Here is a 25,897-nt window from a genome sequence, read left to right as displayed (position 1 = left end):
ATGGTGAGTGAATTGCATATCATAGTCTGAGCAATAGATATTCCTCGTCCATTTTTTCCCTGCATAGATAGTTAGACTATATATTTTTGAGGAATTAAAGACCTCACTTAGCAGGCTGTGGAATACACTGCCATCTGCTAATAAGAATAGTTGGAGGATCTCACTATCTACAGGGAATCCCTCCATTTGTAATATGTTGGGCATCCTCCGTGATAGTGGCAGCTACTTCATTGTCCTGCAAGATAGAGTCAGCTTTGGTACTCATACCTTATCATTACTGTTTTTTGCTTCTCTGATTGGAGGGCTGAGTGGAAAAATCTCCTCCTTAAACTTCTATTTAAGGAGGGTTCCCAGGCCAACCATCTTTTATTTTTATTTTTTGAATTTAATGTATTTATTTTTAGTTTTCTACATTCACTTCCATAAGATTTTGAGTTTTAAACTTTCTCCCCCTCTCACTTCTTCCCCTCCCACCCCAAGATGGCATACAATCTGATATAGGCTCTTCATATACATTCATGTTAAGCACATTTTGCCATTAGTCATGATTTAAAGAACAATTAGAACTAATGGGAGGAACCATGAGAATGAAGCAGTAAAACAAAACAACAAAGGAAAAAGAGAGCAAATAGTATGCTTTGATCTGCATTCAGATTTCATATTTCTTTCTCTGGGTGTGGATAGCATTTTCCATCATGAGACCTTTGGAGATGTCTTAGATCCTTGCATTGCTGATAAGAGCTAAGTCTATCAGTGTTAGTCATCACCCAATGTGGATGTTACTGTGTACAACATTCTCTTGGTTCTGCTCACTTCACTCAGCATCAGTCCATACAAGTCTTTCCAGGTTTTTCTGAAGTCTGCCTGCTCATCATTTCTTATAGCACAATAGTATTCCCCTACATTCATATACCACATCCTGTTCAACCATTCTCCAATTGATGGGCATCCCCTCAATTTCCAATTCTTTGCCACCACAAAAATAGCTGCTATAAATATTTTTGTACATGTAATTTCCCACTTTGCTTCACTCCTTCGGACTTCTCTGTCATGGCCCTGTACCATGTTCCTTCCTCTATGCCTTTCATCTTCCTTTGTTATTGCTGTTGTTGTTGTTGTCTTACTCTATTAGATAGTAAGCTACTTGAGGCCAGGACTGTCTTCTTCACATTTGTATTCCTAGCATTTATCACAGTACATATTGAGCACATAGTAGATGTGTTTAATAATAAATAAATAAATAAATAAACAATAAATGTTTATTGACTGATTGACTCAACACTTCCTTTGTTTATACTTGATTTAGGCACTTAACTTTTTTGTTTTCTTTTGTATCATTTCCATCTCCTTATATAGCTTATTGGGAACTGTGGTAGTGAAATCCAAATGCAGTGATCCCACTATTAGTGATTAGACTAGTGATAGAAGGTAATAGTTTGTTATATAAATCTTGACAGATCTTTTCCACTTTTAATTTGTTTGTTGTCCTTTTTCCTATTTCATTCTTAAATTTTAAATCATTTAGAATGATCTGGCTTAATTCTATTTCTTGCCACAATTTTATTTAAAAATTTCACAACAATATCCTTTCTCCATTTCTGCTCTCTCCTGGAGTTAGGTATCAAAAACATGTTTGTGTCATAAAAAGAATTGGGTGGGATTTCTTCTCTACTAATTTTTTTCAAATTGTTTACATAATATTGGGGTTAATTGTTCCTTACATGACTGGTAGAATTTACTTGCAAATACATCTAGTCCTTGGGATTTTTTTCTTAGGGACTTGATTGATGGCTCATTCAATTTCTTTTTCTAAGATAAGGTTGTTTAAGTATTCTCTTTCCTCTTCTATTAATCTGGGCAATTTATATTTTTGTAAGTATTCATACATTTCACTTAGTTGTTCTGACATGTAACTGGACAAAATAATTCCCAATAATTGCTTTAATTTCATTTTTTATTGATTTATTTTATCAACAATCACTTCCATAAGCTTTTGGGTTTTAAATTTTTCTCCCTCTCCTCCCTCCTCTCCAAGACTGCATGCAATCTGATATAGGCTATACATAAACATTCCTATTAAACATATTTTCACATTAGTGATGTTGTAAGGAAGAATTAGAACCAAGAGGAGGAACCATCAGGAAGAGGAAACAAAACAGAAGAAAAAAATAGCAAATAGTATGCTTCGATCTGCATTTAAACTCCAAAGTTCTTTCTTTGGATGTGGATAATATTTTCCATCATGACACCTTTGGAGATGTCTTGGATCCTTGCATTGCTGAAAAGGGCTAAGTTTATCAATGTTAGTCATCACATGACGTGGCTGTTAGTATGTACAATGTTCTCCTGGTTTTGCTCACTTCACTTGGCATCAGTCTATACAAGTCTTTCCAGGTTTTTCTGAAGTCTGCCCGCTCATCATTTCTTATCACACAATAGTATTCCATTACATTCATATACCACAACTTGTTCATCCATTTCCCCAATTGATGGGCATCCCTTCTAATCACTTTAATTTCATCTTCTTTGGTGGTATATTCACCCTTTTCATATTTAATAGGGGTAATTTGGTTTTTAAAAAATTAACTAATGGTTTATCTATTTTTTCATAAAACCAGTTCTTACTTTTATTTATTAGTTCAATGGTTTCCTTACTTTAAATTTTACTAATCTCTCCTTTAATTTTCAGAATTTCCATTTTGGTGTTTAATTGGAGACTTTTAATTTGTTCTTTTTCTTGTTTTTTTTTTTTTTTTCAGTTTAATGTCCAATTCATTGATCTGCTTTTTCTTTCTTTTACTGATGTATGCATTTAGAAATATAAAATTTCCCCTAAGTACTGCTTGACTGTATCCTACATTATTATCATTCTCTTTAGTAATATTATTTAATGTTTCTATGATTTGATCTTTTACCCATTTATTCTTTAGTATTAGACTGTTCAGTGTTCAATTAACTTTCAATCTGTGCTTCCATATCCTTTTATTAAATGTAATTTTACTGTAGTATGAAAAAAGTGCATTGAATATTTCTGCTTTTCTGCATTTGGTTGTGAGGGCTTTATGCCCTAATGCATGGTCGGTTTTTCTGAGGGAACCATATACAGCAGAGAAAAAAAAAGTACACTCCTTTCTATTTCCATTCAGTTTTCTCCAGAGGTCTATCATATTTAACTTTTATAAGATTTTATTTATCTCTTTGACTTCTTTGTATTGATTTTATAGTTAGATTTATCTAGTTCTGATAGGAGAAGATTGAGGTCTCCCATTAGCACATTTTAATATTTCCTCCAATTAGTAATTTACTTTCCTTTAAGAATTTGGATGCTATACCATTTGGTTTGGTAGTGATATTATTTTATTTTCTATGGTACCTTTTAGCAAAATATAGTTTCCTTCCTTATCATTTTTATTACATCTCTCTCTCTCTACATATATATGTGTGTATATTCAATTGGTAATAGAAACTTATCTTTTTTTTTTCAGCCAAAGACAAGGTTTATTAAAGATCCACCATATTAGCCAGACTGTTAAGGAATCCTAGCATCTGTGAGGTATTGGCTAGATTGTAAAAATCTGAGCACTGGCTAGATTATAAGAATCAGAGCAGTGGCTAGATGTTAACAATCTAAGCATCTTAATGGAGACAAGATGGACCTTATATACAGAAAGACTGTGGGAGGGATCTAGGAGTGGCCAAGTAGTTTGGGGGGGGGGGGCGCAGTGAGGTAATAGAATGTCAGGGACCTGCACCACATGGCCAAGGGAGAATGGAGCCTAGCTAAGATTAAGGGTGGGAAATGGCCTGGGGCCATAGGGAGGTAAGACAATGGAGGGTTAGGCTAGGTTTAGGGTAACTGAGAATTGGGAGATTGGGTGTAGGCAATAACAAAAGGCCAGTTGATGGAATTATAGCCTCAGAGATTTGGCCATGTGGGAAAGTCCAGGGTTTTTCCTTTCTGGGGTCCAGATCCCAACCCCATCATTCCCCCCTCAAACAAATGGGACTCAAGTTCGTTTAGGGTAAGGTGCGAAGGTCTCAGCTTCTGCAACTGCTTCCTGCTGGCAAGGGGTGTAAAGCTGTCCCTGCCTCGGGAGGAGGTTCCCCAAAGAGGAAGATGACTGGAATGAGCACAGACTGAATCCATAGAACAATGAGGAGACATTGGCTGTCTCCCAAACCCGCTGTTTGCTACCAGCTGTAGGTGAATGACCTATAGTCTGGAAGACACACATCTGACAGAAAAGAATGCAGGGCCCAGATATAAAGCAGAGACCAGATTTAGGGCCCAAATATGAGAGGATAAAACATCCTTAGCTCTGTTTGGATTCAGATAATTCAGTTTTCCAAACATGCAGTATCCAATCCACCTCATAGCCAGACTCAGGAATAGCCAGGTGAGTAACATTCCTTTGCAAAGGAATATAATGGGGAAACTGAGCCAAGAGGATACCATCTTAGACTGAGGCTAAAATTGTCCTCTCAGCTTTTCCTGATGCTGTCTTCCCACCAGTGTCACGTTCTCTGAGTAGCTTGTGGCATTTCTCTCAGATGGTGAATTATTGATTATCAATGGATTATGATCCATCAAATGACTCAAAATAAAATCCTATGAGGTTTTACCTCAAACAACGAGTTTCATTAATCACAGTGTAAGAGAAACTTTTCCAGGATTTACATCTCAAACTTCAATTTGTCCTGGTGTAAAAACCCAATCATTAGAGATTTCTATACTTGCAAATTCTCAGCAAGCTCTAACCCAAACAAGCTTTTTGACTAGTTTACACACTAAAACAATAACCGACAATAGCCTACTTATTTTAGTGGTACCCAAAGTATGAAAAGTTGCTTGACATAACTGATACAAAAAGTTCACCAATCTGAAACTTGAAACAAATCCATTACCAGTAAGGTAACTTCAGTTTTGTTAAATGCATTTCCAAATTACTTTACACAGAGAATCAACATCTCATCATTAACAGTTAAAACTACAACTTTAAGAAGAGTGTGCTTACCCAAATTGGGAGGCTAGTTTCTTTACCTTGAGCAGGATGTGCTGAACCTGGGTGATACTTCCAGGCAAAGGTTGCCCTAGGGCCCAAGGCCGTTGTCAGGGGGGCCAATGCTGTGACTGCTGCCCCTCCCTCCTCCTTACTTTCCCAGGTGGGGGAGGGCAAAATCAAAGATGAGGGGTAAAGGGTGAAACTCTTCTCAGCTGAGAGGGGTTAACATACCCTCTTGACTCAAGGGAAGGGAGTGGGAGAAAGGAGTGACCAGGGTTGTAAGGAGGAGTTTCAAAACTCCTTAATGATCAATCACAAAACCTCCCAAATCTGCCAAGATATTTTTAGCTGTTCTAACTTTACCCTATAACCTCCATGAAGGAGGATTCAGGGGTGTAGAAGGAAGGGAGTAAGTAAACCTTAGGGAACCAAAAGGCAACTGCAGTTTTCCCCAATTCCCTAGTGCCGAGAGAATTAATAGAATTGGGCATACGCTTCTGGATAGGGCATCAGGCTGAGTGTGGGACAGCCTCATAAATGTATGTCGGAAAAGCACCTCCAAGCCTTGGTGCTTGGAGAGTGACTCCAAACTGCAGAGCAAGAAAGGAGGGAGGGGGGAGGCTTACATACTTTCCAGTCGTGGCTGGAGAAGAACTTGGGGTTAGGCAGTTTCCCCATGTGGGCCACCAAAATGATGAGGTTTAGGGGTGCTGGACCCCAAAATCACAACACATGGGTCCTGCTCGAAAGAATTAGACCCAAGCCTTCTTTCAGCCAGACAGGGTTTATTAAAGATCTGCCATATTAGCCAGACTTTTAAGGAATCAGAGCATCTATGAGGTATTGACTAGATTGTAAAAATCTGAGCAGTGGCTAGATTTTAAGAATCTAAGCTGAAACCTATCTTTTGAATTGAATACATACACACATAGCTATATAAATATTTATATCAACCAGTCCCTGTTACTGGTACATATATCATCTTCCCATAAAGAAAAGTAAACAGTTTAACCTTATTGAGCTCCTTATTATTTCTCTTTCATGTTTACCTTCTTATACTTCTCTTGAGTCTTGTATTTGAAAGTCAAATTTTCCTTTTAGCTCTGGTCTTTTCATCAGGGATTCTTGAGCATCCTCTATTTCATTAAATAATAATTTTTTCCCTTGAAGGATTATATAAAGTTTTGCTGCATAGTTTATTCTTGGTTGCAATCCCAGTATTTTTGCCCTCTGGAATATCATATGCCAAGTCTTCCACTCCTTTAATGTGGTAGCTGCTAGATCTTAGGTTATCCTGATTGTTGCTCCCTGGTATTCGAATTGTTTCTGGTAACTTGAAGTATTTTCTCTTTGACCCAAGAGTTCTGGGATTTAACTACACTATTCCTGGGAGTTTTTATTTTGAGATATCTGTCAGGTGGTGATCAGTGGATTCATTCAATTTCTATTTTACCCTCTGGTTCTAGAATATCAGGACAATTTTCCTTGTCAATTTCTTGAAATATGTATTAGCTCTTTCTTTCATCATGGATTACAGGTAAGCTAATGATTCTTAAATTATCTCTTCTCAATGTATTTTCCAGGTCAGTTTTTTCAATGAAATTTTTCACATTTTCTTTCATTTCTTTCATTTTTTTCATTCTTTTGACTTTGTTTGTTTCTTGATATCTCATGGAGTCATTAACTTCCACTTGCTCAATTGTAATTTTTAATGCTTTACTTCAGTGAACTTTTGTTAAACCCCTTTTTGGACAAATTCTATTTTTATTTATTTATTTTTGGTTTTCAACATTCACTTCCACAAGATTTTGAATTCCAAATTTTCTCCCCATTTCTCCCCTCCCCCAACCCAAGATGGCATGCATTCTGATTACTCCTTCCCCCAATCAACTCTCCCTTCTATCACTCCACTCTTCTTTTATCCTCTTTCCCTTCTATTTTCCTGCATACCCCATTGCCTAGTTATCTTATTTCATAGTTAAATGTAAAAACAATTTTTAACATTCGTTTTTAGAACTTTGAATTCAAAATTCTCTCCCTTCCTCCCTCCTCACCCACCTCAGTGAGAAGACAAGTAATTTGAAATAGGTTATACATGTGTAATCATGCAAAACACTTCTATAATAGTCATATTGTGAAAGACTAACTATATTTCCCTCCATCCTACCCCACCAGCCGTTTATTCTATTCTCTCCTTGGATCCTGTCCCTCCTCAAAAAGTATTTGCTTCTGATTACCCCCTTGTCCAATCTGCTTTCCCTTTTATTACCCACCCATCCCCATCTCTTATTCTTTCCCCCTCGACTTTCCTGTAGGGTAAGATAGATTTCTATGCCCAATTGAGTGTGTATGTTATTCCCTCCTTAAGCTGCATCTGATGAGAGTAAGGTTCACTCACTCTCCCTTACTTCCCCCCTCTTCCCCTCTATTGTAAAAGCTTTTTCTTACCTCTTTTATGTGAGATAATTTACTCCATTCTACCTTTGCCTTTCTCCTTCTCCCAGTACATTCCTTTCTCACCCCTTAATTTTATTGTTTAGATATCATTCCTTCATATTCAACTCATTCTGTGCCCTCTGGGGGGAATATATCTATATATACACACACACACACACACACACACATACATATATACATACACGCATATATATACACATATACATACATACATACATACATACACCCTCCAACTACCCTAATAATGAGAAAGGTCTTATGAGTTACAAATATCTTCTTTCCATGCAGGAATGTAAACAGTTCAACTTTAATAAATCTCTTTCCTGTTTACCTTTTCATGTTTCTCTTGAGTATTTTAAAGTCAATTTTTCTGTTTAGCTCTGATTTTTCTCAAGAATGCATTAAATTCCTCTATGCCATTGAATGGCAATTTTTACTTCTCACTGATTATATTCAGTTTTGGGGAGTAGGTGATTCTTGGTTCTAATCCTAGCTCTTTTGACCTCCAGAATATCATATTTCAAACCCTCTGATCCCTTAATATAGAAGCTGCTAAATCTTGTATTATCCTGATTGTATTTCCGCAGTACTTGAATTGTTTCTTTCTGGCTGCTTGCAGTATTTTCTCCTTGACCTGGAAACTTTGGAATTTGGCTATAATATTCCTGGGAGTTTTCCTTTTGGGATCTATTTCAGTAGGTGATCACTGGATTCTTTAAATTTCTATTTTACCCTCTGGTTCTAGATTATCAGGGCACTTTGAGTTTATAATTTCTTGAAAGATGATGTCTAGGCTCTTTCTTTATTATTGCTTTCAGTTAGTCCAATAATTTTAAAATTATCTCTTTCAGGTCAGTTGAGATATTTTGCATTGTCTTCTTTTTTTCATTCTTTTGGTTTTGTTTTGTAATTTATTGATTTCTCATAGAGTCATTAGCTTCCATTTGCTCCATTCTAATTTTTAAGGAATTGTTTTTTTCATTGAACTTTTGGGCCTACTTTTTCATTTGGCCAATTCTGTTTTTTAAGGCATTCTTCTCCTCATTGGCTTTTTGGACCTCTTTTGCCATTTGGTCTAGTTTATTTTTTAAGATGTTACTTTCTTCAACATTTTTTGGGGTCTCCTTTAGCAAGCTGCTGACTCATTTTTCATGATTTTCTTGCATAACTCATTTCTTTTCCCAATTTTTCCTCTACTTCTCTTACATGATTTTTGAAATCCTTTTTCAGCTCTTCCATGGCCTGAGACCAATTACTATTTTTTTGGAGGCTTTGGATGTAGGAGCTTTGACTTTGTTGTCTTCTTCTGAGTGCATGTTTTGATCTTCCTTGTCACTAAAGTAAGTTTCTATAGTCTGAGTTTTTTTTTTTTTCTGTTGTTTGCTCATTTCCCAAGTCAATTACTTGATTTTTTAATTCTTTGTTAAGGTAGGGCTCTGCTTCCAGTGTGGACGCTGTACTGTCTCAATCTTCAGGGATTTTTTTCAGCTGTTTTCAGAGATACTTTTAAGGACCTATAAGTTTTCAGTTCTTCCAAGGTGGCATGATCTAAGGAGAGGTGTGTCCTCTTCTCCTTGCCTGTGCTCTGGTCTGTGAGTGACCACAAACACTCTTTTCTGTTCTGGAACTGTGAGGAGGGTTCCCTCTTCACTGTTGTCACAAGCTTTGCTATGCTAGTGCTTCTCCTTGCCCCAGGACTGCCACCCATAACTGCAACCCAGAGCCAAGCATGGACAAATTAATAGAGTCCTGCCTCAGTGCCAGCAAGGATACCCCTGTAATCTCCTTCTAATCAGTTCTTTGATCCCCTTACTGTCTGTGGTCTGAGAGCTCTGGAAGCAACTACTGCTACTGCTATTCCTCGCATGCTCCCCAGGAACTGTGCTAGGGCTGGGGCTGGACTATGCTTCTCTCTCACCCAGGTCCAACAGACCTTTCCTACTGACCTTCTAAGTTGTATTTGTTGTTTGTGGGTTGAGAGTGGCACTGCATCTGCAATGATTCAGTCCCCTGAGGCCTGCTCCAGGTTTGTTGGGGCTCAGTCTGTGCTGGTGTGACTTGTGCTAGTCTGTGCTCTCTCAGCCTTGTGCAACAGATCTTTCCTGTTGACCTTCTAGGTTGTCTTGGGTGGGAAATGTGTATTACTCTGTCTTTTTGTGTGTTCTGCTCTACAATTTGGTTAGAGTCATTTTTGCAGGTATTTGGAGGAGTTTGGGGGAGAGTTCAAGTGAGTCCCTTCCTTTACTCTGCCATCTTGATCAACTCTGCCCCCAAATTCTGTTTTTTGATGTATTTTCTTCAGCATTTTTTGTGCCTCTTTTACCAAGCTATTAATTGTCTTTTCATAATTTTATTCCTTTATTTTATTTCTCTTACCTGATTTTTCCTCTACCACTCATTTTATTTTGAAAAGCATTTTCAGCTCTTCGGTGAATTTTTGCTTGGCTTGTGTCCAATTCCCATTTTTCTCTGAGGCTTTGGATATGGCAAATTTTACTGTTATCTTCTACTGAGTTTGTGTCTTTATCTTTGCTGCCATCATGGTTGATTTTTTTGGTCAAGTTCTTTTTTTTCTTCTATTTTTCCACTTTATTTCTTGATTTGGAATTTTATATTAATGTTGAGCTGTTTCCAGTGTATGTGTGTGGGTGTGACATTTTGGCATTGCTGTACTTGAGAGCTAGTTATGGGAGTTTGGAAGTTTTCAGTGCTTTCAAGATTGTGTGATCTGGAGAGGGGTATTGTTATTGCTCTTTTGGGTTGAGCTCTGATCCCTTGGGAGTATCATCATACTGCTCCTCAGGGCCCTTGCTCCCTTGGGACAAGAAATAACTCTGTTCCTCAGGGTCCCTGGTCCCTTGGAACTAGAAGTGATACTCTCCCTCAGGGCTTCCCAGTCTCTCTTGACCAATAGTGTTCCTTCTTGCCCTTAGATATGATCCAGAAGTGTGTATAGTAATGGAGTTGCCAAATAGCAGCGCTAACACAGGTGTCCAAGGTATTATTTTCTGACCTGTTATTAGGTGCCCTTACCATCTCTGGCTTGAGACTCCCTCCCAGAGTTTCTGCTGCTTTTGTTGCCATCACTTAGTCCCACCACTGATATTTTATCCACCTGGGCTCTGGGGCAGCCTTCTCCCCTGTGCCACAGATTGCTCTCTGACCTCCTATGTTGCTTTGGGCTGGAAGAATGTCTCACTCTGACCTTTGTTGGCTCTGCCACCCCAGAATTAATTTGAGACATTGTTTTGAAGTTGTTTGGAGGGGAATGTTAGGAGAGCTCCACTGGAACCCTTTCTTTGCTCCTCCCTCTTTCCTCTTCCATTAATCATATTTCTTAGAAATTTTGTAAAATTATTTTTAAAATTATTTGTGAACCTTGAGGGCAGGGACTGCTTTATTTTTGCTTATACCACAAAGTCTAGCATAATTTCTGACACATAGTTGGTGTATAAAAAAGATTGTTAATTGATAATCTTCAATGATTATTCTCTAAGGCTTTACAAACATTTATATTATTAATTAATGTTGCTCTTGACTATCATTTCTCTCACCTTGGTAAATAGAAACAAATGTTGCTAGCTGAGTACAGTTTCTAGTCTTTTCTGCTGTCCTTGTTATGTTGATTATTTTACCCTGGTAAACTTCCTTAGCAAATTATGACAGTATGTGTGAATAGTTATTCCTTTATTCTTTTCCCATTTTGGGTAGTATCAATCGTTCTTTTAACCTAAGTCTTGAAGGACTTGTTCTGATTATATACGAATCTTTTCATTTTTATTCTTTCTTCTAATTTTTACATGTTTTATTATTTACTTTGGTAGATTAAAAATCTGATTGTGCAAAGAATGTGTATTCAGAAGTGACTCCTGCATTAGTGATGAGTCGTCTATTAGAATATAATAAATTTAATTTGTGTGATATTATTTGATGCTTGCTAGTTTTAGCGTCTTCCAATTCATTACTTGAAAGTGGTCTTCTTTATTTTCAGTTGTGAAACTTCTGTGTGGTCCGCAAGCCTTTACCACTTTAATTTCTCAGTCCTGATCTTTATTTCACAACTTTTTTTTGTCTTTCTTATGCAATAAAGTATTTTATGAAAGACTTTTTAAGTCATTAAGGATACTGGAGTTACCAAATGTATACTGTATTGTCTACGTCCTGGAGGTATTCTTTGAGAAAGTGGAAAAAAGCACTGGAGAAAACACAGATAAGATGAACAACATAACTACGTGTATGTGGAAGATGACACTATTTTGAGGGTAATGAGGGATTGCTTCTTGATTAATCTAAAAGCAAGGAGGACTTGGAAATGACTTAGAAAAAGTCATATCTTTCTATTAGCCAAAAAAAGACAACTAAGAAAATAACAATAATTATTGGTCCTTACTTACCTAAGACCCATTTTGGGTAGGAACAATACCTACTCTGCTCCCAGCCATACAGGCTGGGCTAAGTTTTCCTAAGGCTCTACCACATACAGACTATGTTAATTTTCCTTAAAAAAAAGTATTGAAACTGTTCTTTAGAGTTAATTGGCATAGAAGACTAAGGCTCAAGTCACAGATGAAGATTCATGGCATCTGAAACTCAAGATTAATGTCATTTTAAAGTTTGTAAGCTTTTTTAAAGGTAAAATAATTATTTTCTTTTGGAACTTGTTTTCTCTTTGATTTTATATAGGACATTGAAGAGTATAGGTTTCAGTCTCCCCCCACACACATCCCCTTGGCCTAAGTGAAAAAGCCAGCCCACAATGAATCAGGAGCTCCTTGCTCAGTCTTGACATTGGTGAGTCACTCCAGCAAAACCAAAGACAGGGAAGCTATGCCCAAATGAATTAATGCTGTGTCCTTGCTCAATATCCTTTCCATGCCACAGCTAACTAAATCTAGTTTTGCTAAAAACTGTTATATGGCCCGTGAGTATTTTGTTTTATGCTAATCTTGAACCTGTGTCTGAAGGCTGGCCTAAATCAGTCTTGGCCTGTGACACCAGGTTGCCAAATGTAACATAAGAATTCTACACATGCATGGAAAGTGTCCTTGATGAAGATTTGAGAAAGGAAGAGGCAAGATTTTGTAGATGATATACAATTGCAGTATGTTTTGCAGATTTACTATGTGCAGTAAAAAAGATATTTGCAGATTTTTTATAATTACACAATAGATAAAATAACATAGAGACTTTAAGATCCCATCCTGTCACTTGTTTGATGACTATAAAAGAGTATTTGATTTGACAACAAAACACCACTACAAAAGCTTTCATTCACCAAGGTGTATTCTGTGCATATATCAAAATCATAAAAGATCTCTTGAAAGATGTTGTGACATAGATAACTTAATTTTATACCCTTGTGATTATTAATATCAATAGAGGGAGACAATTCCTCCCAAAAGGTCTTTGTTACCATCGTGAACAAGATCAAGAGTACAAGTAGAAGAGTGATCTCTTATAGAGGATGAGGTCCTTTAGATGGTCCTATTTGCAGATTATGTTATGCTGATTGCATCAATCCTCACACCTGAGCTTATGGGACTGCCATTGTGCAGAAAATGGGATATTCCAGTTATTACTGCTTTTATCCTCTACCAGTAGGGACAGAATAAAAACATCCTCTCTTCTTGGAGACATTCAAGCAGATTTTGATTCTTCCCTGCCACGTATTTTTTACATACCAGTGTTATTTTGGGGATTCCTTTCAGGTATGAGTGAGATTGGATGACCACTGAAGTCCCTTCCAACTCTCAAATTTAGTTATTCTGTGAGTATGTGAGAACCTTTCTTTGTGCCCTCAGAAAGTCCAGCAGTTTGATGGGGAAAAATTGATTTCTTAGTGATAATTTCATATTCTCACACTGGCCTAGGACGGACACTTTGAGCAGGTCAAGGACAAGAAGAGTGCAGGCAATTCTGCAAATAATTTTGACCCAGAGAAGTTTTTTATTGAAAAACTGCCATAATTCAGTGCTCCATTCTACTTAGGAAGACTGCTCTATGGAATTACTCATAGTTTTTGCACTGAAAAGAAAATTCCCTTATCCCATTGAAATAATTGAATGAATTGGCAGATACCCTGACAAATTGAGGGTATGGGTTCAACAACAGCTTTTCAGTCACACTTCTGTGCATTTTTGAGCATTAATTTTCACTTGATTGAAAATCAGCACCAGAAGAGTTTGCATCAGGAGCAAAGAGATTTTGAATAATCCCATGTGATGTTTTTAGTGTCTGATACATACTCAAACTTGAATGCATCTGTTACCTCATCTATTTCAATGTTCTCCTTCAGTAATTTAGATTCTGATGTGTGTATTCCTGCCTATTTGTACAACTGTTGTTAATGATTGCCCTCATATTATGTGTCAAACTTGTGTGCTTCACTGGTATGTCTACACAATGTAAAAAAAAAAATCTAAAGGCAGGGCCCCAGCACAGTTCATTTGTCCAGTCATTTTCAGTCACGTTCAACTCTTTGTGACCCCATTTGGGGTTTTCTTGGCAAAAATACTGGACTCATTTGCCATTCCTTCTCCAGATCATTTTATAGATGAGGAAACTGAGGCAAACAAGGTTAAATAATTTGCACAGAGTCACACAACTAGTAAATGTCTGAGCCAGATTTGAACTCAGGAAGATAAGTCTTCCTGTCTCTAGAACTGGCACTCTATCCACTGCACTACCTAGCTGTCTCTTGTAAATTTTATCCTTGTGATATCCCTAAGAGGCAGGTGCTATTATTAGAACCTTTGGTGCACAGAGGTTAAATGACTTGCACAGGATCTCACAGCTTGTGTGTAAGCCTAGTTTTGACTCATGTCTTCCTGACTTCAGGTCCAGGGCTGTATCTATTGTATTGCCAAGCTGCCTCTATTTTGATTGAGCATCTACATAGAAGAAATCACAGTTGCATTGAAATATCCCTTATGCCCACCTTTGCACTGGAGACTTCAAGTATTAAAGCACATGGTAATTTAATTTGAAAGGCATTATTGAGCTCTTCTTAAGACTTCTCTTTCTTTTTATCCCATACAGCAGATTTTGATATATAAGCTGAAGTCTTCATGATAATTGTTTTTTTCACAAATACCTATCATAAACATCATGGTAAGAGTTGACCAAGTATCCTATTAAAACATACTACTTGCCTTTGGGTAGGTTATAAAACCAATGGTACAAAGAGATCAAGAAAAATGTTGATTTTGGATGTTTATAATTGTTAGGAAATTCTTCTTTATATTTAGCCAAAAATAGGCTTCCCTGTAATGTCAACTCATATGACTCAGTGTTCAAAGAATTACAGAAGTGAAAAGAACTTCTAAGGTCATCTAGTTCTATTTATAATTGAACAATAATTACTTCAGCAGCATCCATGGCAACGGATTATAGGATCATAATCTAATTCTGCAAATATCTGTTATTCAGCTTCTAATTGAAGAACTTTATGGATAACAGCCCTGGCCATTTGCAAGGAATGCTATAGAGAGATTTTTGGATAGGTATAAGTTGGACTAAGTGGCCCCTTTCAATTCTGAGATACTGTTAATCCCATAATCCTGAGGTAGACCATTCCACTTTTGGAGAGATCTAATTATTGATTTTTTTTTTCCTTTTCATGGAACTCAAATCAGCCTCTCTGAAACTTTTGCCCTCAGAGGATAAGCAGAAGTTTAATCCTTCTGTTATATGACAGCCCTTCATATATTTGAATACTGACTTCTGGAACTCTAGAGCACATGGCTAATGGATACTTTTCAGATCCCAATAGATTGTCAGAGTATGAACTGGAACTAACTGATTTAATAGCAATTTGTATTTGCTGCAGGGGGAGTCTTAGTTCAGTTATTTCATTGGTATGAAAATGGATATTGGGGCAACTAGGTGTTGTATTGGATAGAGTGTTGGGCTTCAAACACTTATTAACTGTATGACTCTGAGCAAGACATTTAACTTCTGTTTTCCTCAGTTTCTGCATCTGTAAAATGGGGATAATAATAGCACCTAATTCTCAGGATTATTGTGAGGATCAAAGGAAATAATAATTATAAAATTCTTAACACAGTGCTTGGCACATAATAAGTACCATATCAATGTTAGCTATAATTATTATAATTATGGCTATTGTAATTTTTATTATTATATGGAAATTTCCTCCAGTAATTGAAAATTCATATGTAACATCACATTGTAGACTTGCTTAGGGGCACTGAGAAGTTAAGTGATTTGTTTATGGTCATATAGCTAGTATGTGTCACAAACAGGACTTAAACCCATGTCTTCTTGAGTACATGGCTACTATTCAATACATTATGCTTTACTGTCTTTTGATGATGTAATTAGCCTCCTATGAAATTGCTTTAGACACAGGAATTGTGGTGGTCCTACATATAGAAAAGGAAATTGTGACTCTTTGTTCCTCCATTCTTTTTTTGTACATCTAAAGACATAATCCCTGTAGAACAAAATGCCCTCCAAATAACAAAAGAAATGGGACGGAGTTAATACTGAGCAGTATTAAATGGGCCATCATTTCTCAAGGTTCAAAATTTATGGAGAGACTAAGGTGGTGGGTTCCTTTCTAGGTAAGTTCCTTTCTAGAAGAAAAGGTTGTGTTAGGTGTCCAGGACACACACACACACACACACACACACACACACACACAAACACACACATACACACACCCCTTAGGTAAGAAAGGAAAAAGCATATGGAAAATAAAATTAAAAGGATGGGTTTGATATCAAAAAGAATTTCAGACTAACCTGAACATTTTGAATTAATTTGATTTGAAATAAAATTTTGAATTTGAATTTGAAATAAAATTTGAATTAAGTAGATATTCTAATAATAAATTATTCAAAAAAATTCCTGCAGGATTTTGCTCTAACAATCATTTAATCTTTCTTATGCTTCTCATCATCTTAAAGGTCTACCAATTGCCAAAGGTCTACTAATTGCCAAATGCTAAACCCCTTTCCTCACTTATCTCCTTCTATCCTTTGTAGCATTTAGTATAGTTGACTACCACTTACTTCTGGGTACTTTGTCCTTTTTTTATTAATTCAGAGACGATAACATTCTCTTGGACAGTCTCCACTCTGAAGTCACCTCTATGTCATTTGTTTTTTCCTCTCTTTCCTGAAATTTTAAAGTAGGCATTTATTTAAGTTCTATTTTCAGCAATCTCATTACTCCGAATAGTGATCATGGTTTGGTTCAGATGTAGGAGATTCTGACTCTAAGTGTTGGCGTTGCAGAAATTCTAGTGTGGAGTAGAGATTGGGTGCATGCCCAAAACAAAAATAGCATATTATGTTGTTGGATATTTCCAGCCTTAGTATCTCCCTTGTGAATTCAAGAGTTTCTGTATTCTTGAATCGGTAATGACAGTACAATGAAGGTGGTGATGGAGAAAGGTACTTCCTACAACTTGTGGGGTCCCAATTGGTGAAAGCCATATAGTGAAAGTCATAACAAGGATACAATGACCAGTTTATGACTTTGTGTGTCTGACCATCTACCCAGCAGCATTGGCCTTGATGCCTAGGGTTCTAGACTCAAGCCTAGAACTAAGCAGTAAATCAAAACATTAGCTAAAATGCAATGACATATGTATTGGCACTCTATCACTCCTCCTCCCTTTGATTTCTATAATTACCATGGTGCTTTTCTGGGGGTATTTGAGGGGATCCACTGAATTGTCTGGCCACCACCCCAGACTGAGGAGCATTAAACTTTTGGCAGGGATCCATCATTCTGCCCTAGTGTCAGGAGCCCATTATGATTATTAAATTTGTCTTATAATCATCATGTAGCTCCTGGCCTCTTTCTTTGGCATTAAACTTGCTTCGCTGTTTTGGGGAGATGGGGCTCATGAACATCCTTGTGCAGGGGAATTCTGGGCCCTACAAACTATATCAATTTTCTAAGGAAAAGATATACTAGACATACTATCACCAACAAGATACTACCTCTGAAAGAACCCAAGCCACACTTGCCAGGAGATCTGGATTTTGCAGTTGAGTAGAACAAAGGTGTCAAACATGTGACCCATGACTCATAACAGTTTAGATTGTGTCTCAAACCAGATTAAAATGTAACTGGGAAATATTTAACAAAATAAATAAAAAATACAATAAAACATAGATAACCTTACATTTTAAAACTAAGTCATATGTGGCCCAAAGGGATCATTTTGTATGGTTTAGTAATGCTTATTCTTATGTGAGATCGATACCAGTGGTATAGACAGCTCAGTTAAAATGTGAAAGTGAAATATCTGTTTAGCAGTCTCACAAAATGCACTTACTTTTCAAGAAAATATAATAAGTTAAATAGATTACTTTAAAATACTCATTAATGTGTGCTCATGAATATTTTGTCTTTTTGAGCATTTCTTTATGGTAATGGAATTGCTGTCCTAGACTTGATATCTGCTTTGTAAATTGTTGAAATAACCCTGTTTATTTCTTTTAGAGGAAAACCTAGACATGAGTCATATGTAAACTTTGTTGTAGAAATATTGGAACTTCTAAAAATTAAGAAAATAAGTAGAAAATGCAGATTTTATGCTCTAAAACTCATGCAACTTACCCAAAAGACCTTCATGCTTTTACTCAGTGTCTATTTATCCTTATTTTACAAACAACTTGAACATGGTTAGCATCTAAGTCCACAGCAAATTAGAAACAGCAAAAGCTGATCAGGTAAAGGAGCTAATACAGGCACATACACAGGAAAATTTTTTTTTTTTCCAGCAATAATAGCAAAGAGGATAAAATCAACAAAAAGGTCTTAGGAACTGCAAAAGCACAGCAGTCTGGAATGATTTAATGTAGAGATAAATAGCTCTTCACACTTTAAACCTCCACCCCCTGAGGATATCATCAAATTAAACAATAGTGTTAATAATGAAGATCCTAAATAATCAAGAAAGGTTTAGACTATGTTCAGTATATTATTTTAATGAAGTTGAGAAAACATATGAAAAATGTTTTAGCAATGCTTCCACACAAAATTATTAAATTCAAAAGCTTTTGGTTAATCAAGTCAACAAGTCAAGTCAAGCTTTTATTAAGTGCTTACCATGTTCTAGGAACTGTGTTAGTGCTGGGAATACAAATAGAAGCAGAAATTCCCTGGTCCTAATGACCTTATATTTTAATGGGAGAAGACAGTATATTAAAGTGAGAAGAAAAGGGGCTGAGGAAATAAGGCTACCTAAAGGGGCATTATAGAGAAAATCTGGGAAAATCAGGAGTGCAGCCTGAAATGAATTGAAGATTTGGCTGACCTGGAACTCCTTTCTAAAATGGAGTCTCTGGAAGGAGCCAGTCAGGGGGAGAGGTATCCAGGTGATAAACATTTATATTGACACCACTGTGTGAAGTTCTGGGGTGGAGTGAGCTTCCAGCTTGATAAAGTTTCTGGGGCATTGTAAAGAAATTCCAGGAGAAATTTAGGAGTGCATCCTGGAGAGGAATGTATCAATCAACTATATATTCACCACCTAGGCACTAGGTTACGAACACAAAAGTGAGACAGCCTGTCCTCAAAAAGCTTTAAGTTCTACTAAATGAATAACAACTTGTTCATACATAAATCAATAAAGTATACAAATGTAACCCAAATAGTCCCTCCCATATAGATTGTAGATATTGTTACAGCATCTTTAAAAGTCAATAGAAACTTAGGAAGAGAAGTAATTTAGCTATTATTATGGAGTGACTAAATAGTATCCTGGGAAAATTCTTGGGGGGAGGCACAGAGATAAAGTACAATAGGGAATTCTTTCCTTAGAAATGAGTAAGCACATCTTGTGAAGAAATATTTTGAATTTTACTGCCATCTTGAGAGAACTGAATGATAGGACTCTATTTCCAGAGGTAAGATGTTAACAGTGGCAGTTAATGGTTAGAGGTGACTTGGTAGAAAAACCTTTTGTAAGTATCTTTTTCACTTTGATAAATTATTGAAAAGATTTAAATGTTTTTGTATCATTTGTTATATGATTAATATACTGTATAGCCATTAATATTAATGTTTCTTTAAGCTTTTGAAAGTAGGAGATTTTAGAAAGCAAAAGAGGAGAGTTTATGGGAAAAGATACCTAGTTTATTTAATGAACTGGGGTGGGAATTTATGAAGAAATATCAGAAAATACACCTTGATTACTTTAAAACCTGGCATGAGCATTGATAATATAACAAGTTACATTATGGGATTGGGGTTTGCTAATTATGTGGTTGTTAACAAGTGCATATACTTGCTACCCACATTAGCTATATATGAGGGTCATCACTCCACCTTCACAAATACTGCCATTATACAAAAAAAATCATACATTGTCATTGGGAGAGTACTAACAACTTAAGAGACTGATAAAGGGCTCTTGAAATAAGTAGCACTTGAAAGAAGCCTTGATAGGACTTGGGGATTCCAAGAGGTAGAGGACAAGAGAGAATATTTCAGCATGGGTGAGAGTCTTTGAGAAAGCACAGAGATGACAGATGCAATATTGTGTATGGAGAATAATGAATAGTGAATAGAAAGTTAGGTCAGTTTGGCTAGAAGGTGAAGTCTGTGACGGGGAATAATGTGTAATCATCTAGGACTTAATCCATAACAATTTGGGAAATTTAACTGTTCTGAAATTGCTTTATTTGGAACATTCCAGATAGCTAAGACTTCTTAGAATTTTAGGAACTTTGTGGAAAACATTCTAATTTGAATGTTAGTATAATTTGAAGAGACCCTAAACAGAAAGGTTTTGCTACTCCAGGAGTCCAGAAATTATAGAATTGCTAAATCTGAGTTTTCATGATTCATGAGAGAATAATTTTCATCTGAAATTGAGTGGTGGATTCAAAGCCAGCACGGAAGAAGAGAAGAACAGAGTATCTCAAGAATCACCTTTACCAGGACGTCCAGTCAACTGGTGTGTGCAATTTTAATGAACAGTGTGTATAGTATATATTATTGCACATGTGTTATATGTTTTCATATATACATGTATATATAGTTTGTACCTGAGATCACCACATAGCAGTACTGTGGTTTTGCTCCTTAAAAGGCTGAGTATGTTATGCTGAGGAGGAATTGTGAGGATATGATATGATAAAATACAATAATATAAAACATATGATAATATAACATCAGGACAGAGAAACCAGGGGAGAGGTCCTTTCAGGCTTCTGTCCTTTCTTTTCCCCATTCTTTTGGATTTTTGTAGAAGAAAGTCATCTAAGTGGTAGCAAACTTTCTATTTGGGGACTTCTCTGGGCTTGTGCTGCCACAGCTAAATTGACATCCATAAGACCTTTCAGCAAAATGTGAATTAATTGTGTGCTATATTTTAATAAAGTTTAACTTTTAAATAAGCATGGATTAATTGTTCTTTTGATTAACTCCCTGTAGCTGCTGTGTGGGAAAATTAAATACAGGTAGATCAACTATTGACAAGAGACAGAATAGTCTAAGAAGAGAAGTCTGAAGTTCTTGAGTGTAATGTTTAATTATAGAAATGGAGTTGTTGTTACTGAGAATATATCTGCAACTCTAATGACCACTAATGAAAAAATATGGTCTAATACTTATTTGCTTTAAACATAATGTTTGAGAAACATATGTAATGTATCTCTCTCATCTTTATAACGATTGTAGAATTAATTGGGCTTTGTCTCAGTATGCCGAATTTTGAGGAACTTGGATTTTAGGGCACTGATAGCACTTGTTGTTCTTCAGCAGTGTAGAAACCACAGAGCATATTATTAGGTTGGCAAGAATAATTAGTTAAAATGGGAAGCTACCAGATGGTGAGCAGGGATGAATTCCTCCTTGAATCCATTCTGCTCTTATCTTTCTTACGTGGGGACATACTGCTGGTATACACATAGAATAGGTAAGGCAACATTTCTGACATAGAGAGTCATCATTAGGGAGAGACAGAAAGCCATATGTGCCAGACATATGCAACCACCTTGACCACTATGTCACCTCAGAATCTGACGAAGTAGCCCATGACCCTAAACACAAGAGCCTGGGAATAGCAGTGCCCTTCAAACCACTAGCCCTAGACTCCACAGCCATCACCTGGTTAAGAAATCTTTGTGGAGAGGGAGCCCAACTTTCTCATCATCACCAGCAGCAACTGCTAACTAAATGTCACCAACAGTCATATGAGTACAGGAGCTCTAGATGTGGCAGCACCCCTTGGACCTCTGGTCCTGCTTCTAGCCTTAACCATCATCCAGGCAAGCACCTGTTAGATAAGGGGCCAGCTATAACCATCAACTACAAACCAATCTGACTGAAACATTGAAGTCCTCTGAGGAGAGGAGACATCATGTGCCAGGAACATCAAACCACCATCATCTTGACCACCGTCTCCCCTCTAGCCCCTGAATATAAGAGCCTTAGGAATTACAATGCTTCTAGCCCAGTGCCCTCAGATGTCATCCTGAGAAGCAACTCCTGTGGAGATGAGGCCTAGCACCTGCTCCTAGAGGTGCTACAGCCATACCTATTGAAGATCCAGAACAAAACGTCTTGTCATCAAAGTTTTTGGCACTATCAAATAACTTAACATTAGAAACTGATGTGGCTTTGTCAGTGGAGATGACATTAAAGAAGAGACATCAATATCTCATTTGCTGTTGCACTCATAGGGCTATGACACTTTTCCATCTGACTTGTAGCTGAAAGCTTCCATATATGTTGTCTCATTAGAATTTGAGCTTTTTGAGAGCAGGGGCTATCTTACTTTTCTATTTGTATCTCTACCACTTAGCACTGTGTAAGTCCTTAGTAAGCACTTAACAAATATTTTATTAAATTTTAGGTGCCACCTACCCGAAAATGCACACCACTAAGGGAACATTTTGTGCCATTATCCTCAAATGTAAAAATTCACAGAAATGAATCTATACCATCTTTAATTTATTTTTTATATACTCTAAAAAAAATGAAAGATGACAAAATTTAGACTTCATGCCCTCAAACCCAAGTCTTGACCCAGTTAGTAGTGAAATATCAGAAGCTGAGGATTCTGTGGGGTCAAGAGCAGCTATGTCCAAGAAGCTAGATGGGCAAAAGATAAGTATACATTGCTATTCTCTGAGTCTATTTAAGAGATTCAGGTTGTATCCTTAGGGCTTTTGTTTGGTTAAACTTGTAGTTAGAGACCACCATGACGATGAGAGACTGGATTTGTAGTGTATGGGAAGAGCATGCATGTTAATGCTTTGGAAAATGACTTTGTTGTTAGGATTATTTAGTGGTTGCTTCAGATCAAGGGATGGACTGGAGTGAGGAAATGATTTAGTGATAGTGTGGTTGAGAGTGATTTAGTCAATCCTTGCTAGGGCAAGTTAGTTTCAAGGGAGCTCTTGGCTATTCATTGAACCTTCACTTGAGATATTGTGTATGGGAGTAGGTTGCTTACTTGTGTCCTAGTACTTTTCTCCCCATAAGCAATGATACCAGTTGGTATAATAGCAAGTAGCTTGGTCATGTAGTGGATAGAGTGCTGGATTTGGAATCAGGAAGACTTCCCTGAGTTGAAATCCTGCCTCAGTCACTTATTACCTGTGTGCCCCTAAGAAAGACACTTAACTCATCTTGGACTCAATTTCTTCATCTGTAAAATAGGGATAATAATAGTACCTACCTTTCAGGATTATTATGAGGATCAAATGATATATGAAATCGAATGATATATGAAAAGCATTTTACAAACCTTAAAGTGTTATATAAATGCTAGCAATCAGCATTTTAATTGTTATTTAATTATGCCAGCAAGGAAACAGAGGTGATATGCTTTAATATTGTATTTCATCTTGTTGAATATCTTCGAATCATATTTTTAATAAGTTCTTCCAATTTCTTTTGAGGATGATGTGATTGATGAGAAAGGGAGGCACAGGACATATAAAGTAGGATCATGGGACCAAAGAACTAGAATGGAGCTTTGGCAACAAAGCTCCAACCTCCTCATTTTACATTTGAGGAAACTAAGGCCCAGGCTGGGGAAGTGCCTTGCCTGTGATCGCACAAGTAGTAAGAGACCGAGCTGAGACTCAAACAGAGGTCTTCTGGGACTGAGTCCACAACTTTTTCCACAGTAAAATTCAACCTCCTTATCATACTCTGACTAAAGTATGACCATACATGACAAAATGAGCAAAATAATGTATTGATTACAAGTGTTAGGTTTATATGCTTATATAATCATGTTGACAAAGGCTTTTTTATGATACTTTACATCTGGGTATAAGTTTTAAACTAACTTACTAAGTGACCTTGAAGTTATTTGACTTTTCAGTGCCTTTGTTTCATCATATGACAAGTGGTGATGAAGATTCCTTCTAAAATTAATCTCACAAGGTCTCTATGAGGTATAAGATGAGGTATTCATTTTTGGACCTGGCTAATGTGGTAATTTGTTTTGCCAGACAACGAAACTATGAATTGAGGAATTTATTAATTTTTATTAACTAATTTGGGGGAGGATAGTGGAAAGAACAGATTAAAATGCTTATTAATTGAAAGAAATAAAAGTAAACCTTAAGTAGTATTAAATGAGATGATAGAACTTTGCAAATTGCCCTGCACTTGTAAGACTAATTAAATATATGATAATGAATTGATTTTATTAACAGATGTGAAAATGCTTTGAAAAGCTTAAAAGTGCTATACAAATGCAAACAGTTAAAGATTATTATAGAATGACTATAATAGGATCTCACTGTTCTAGTTGATACTAACATTACAGAGTTTCATGGTACAGATCGGTCATAGCCAACTGGACGAAATGGTGTCTGCCAAAAAAAGAGAAAGAATTTAATGATAATAATAATAATATTAATAATAATAATTCAAATTAATTTTATGCTGTTTTTCAAAGTAGTGTCTACATACAGGTGTTTAGATATATACATATGCAAATGCACAAGCACCTTTCTATATAATATATCAATGTTTCACTTGACATTCACAATAGTTCTATGAAGTAGGTCTCTCAATTTTATAGCTGACTTCTCTGAGCCAGAATATCTTAAACTCAATATGTCCAAACAGAATTTGTATGTCTTTCCCCACAAATCCTCAATTCCCAACTTCCATATTTTTGTCGAAGTCACCACTATTCTTCCAGTTTTTTCAGGTTCATGACATTAGTATTGCCTTGGATTTGTCACTCTTCCTTATTCTATACATTTAATCAGTTATCGAATCATTGTGTATCTAATCACTTTTTTTTCATCTCCCACTATAACAATTATAAAGGCAGAGCAATTGCTCTATGGATCAAGAAGGGAGCAGCTGTTGCCAAATAATCACGTCTAGGGTTCCAGTCTCTCTTCTTGGAAGTTGTTTGTCTGCAAGTAATATGAATAGAATGAGCTTAGACTTCTCTATTGGTCTTTCTGAATGGGTCCTCATGGAAATGCTGACTCTGTTGTGAGAAAAAGAGAGCCATTAAGATCTCTTTGTGGCAGAGCAGTACAAGTCTGCAGAATCTGATTGCTCAGGTGGCTTTTCCTATGTGTCTGTTTTTGTTTTCTTGTGTTGTATTGCATCCTGGATTGTGTTGTATTGCATTCAGGAAATGAATTGTTTTGTAGTTGCTCAATGCAGGGAAGGCAAAGAATACACCAAAGATCTTAGGCAGTGATGTCATGGTGTCACAAGGTCAGTGATGGCTCTGTCTTTGGAACACCTTTCAAAGCTTTAATCTTTCCAGGGACATGCTAGAGCACTGCACAGGTTGCAGATAGTCAGACAACAAGAATTTATTAAATATTTACTAAGTTCCAAGTACCGTGCTAAATGCTGGGGTCACAAAGGAAGGCAAGAATAGTTCTTGCCCTGAAGCAGTTCACATTTAAATGGCAGAGAGAACACTCAAACAACTATATACATATGGAACACATACAGGGTAAATATAAATTATCTCAGAGAGAAGGCACTACCATTAAGGGGAACTGGGAGGATCCTCTTGCAGAAGAGGGGTTTTGGGGGCAGCTAGGTGGCGCAGTGGATAGAACACCGGCCCTGGATTCAGGAGAACCTGAGTTCAAATCCGACCTCAGACACATAACACTTACTAGCTGTGTGACTTTGGGCAAGTCACTTAACCCCATTGCCTAGCCAAAACAAAACAAAACAAAACAAAACAAAAAAAACAGAAGAGGGGTTTTGAGCTGAGTCTTAAAGGAATACAGGAGGCAGATATGTGGAGGGAGAACATGCTATAGAAGGAAGCTTCTCACTGGTTGAGAAGCCATAAGTCAGGAGATAGAGTAATCAGTGTCAGGACAACCAAAAAGACCAATGTCTCTGGATCATATAGTTACGCAGAAGGGGTTGAAGTGTAAGAAAACAGGAAAGAAAGGAAGAGCCAGGTTTTTAAGGGTTTGAAAGAAGAACTCTGCCAA

At 36.8% G+C, this 25,897-nt stretch overlaps 1 pseudogene; it reads left to right on the top strand.

The window, feature by feature from the left end:
- The window catches only part of LOC114025836, a 199,788-nt pseudogene that overhangs the window by 162,488 nt on the left and 11,403 nt on the right, over positions 1-25,897 (top strand).

The sequence above is a fragment of the Vombatus ursinus genome, unplaced genomic scaffold (genome assembly GCF_900497805.2).
Source record: "Vombatus ursinus unplaced genomic scaffold, bare-nosed wombat genome assembly UNPS02014832.1, whole genome shotgun sequence".
In the NCBI taxonomy this organism is placed as follows: domain Eukaryota; kingdom Metazoa; phylum Chordata; class Mammalia; order Diprotodontia; family Vombatidae; genus Vombatus; species Vombatus ursinus.
The sequence above is the reverse complement of the archived record's forward strand: the minus strand, read 5'-3'. Positions and strand labels throughout refer to the sequence as shown.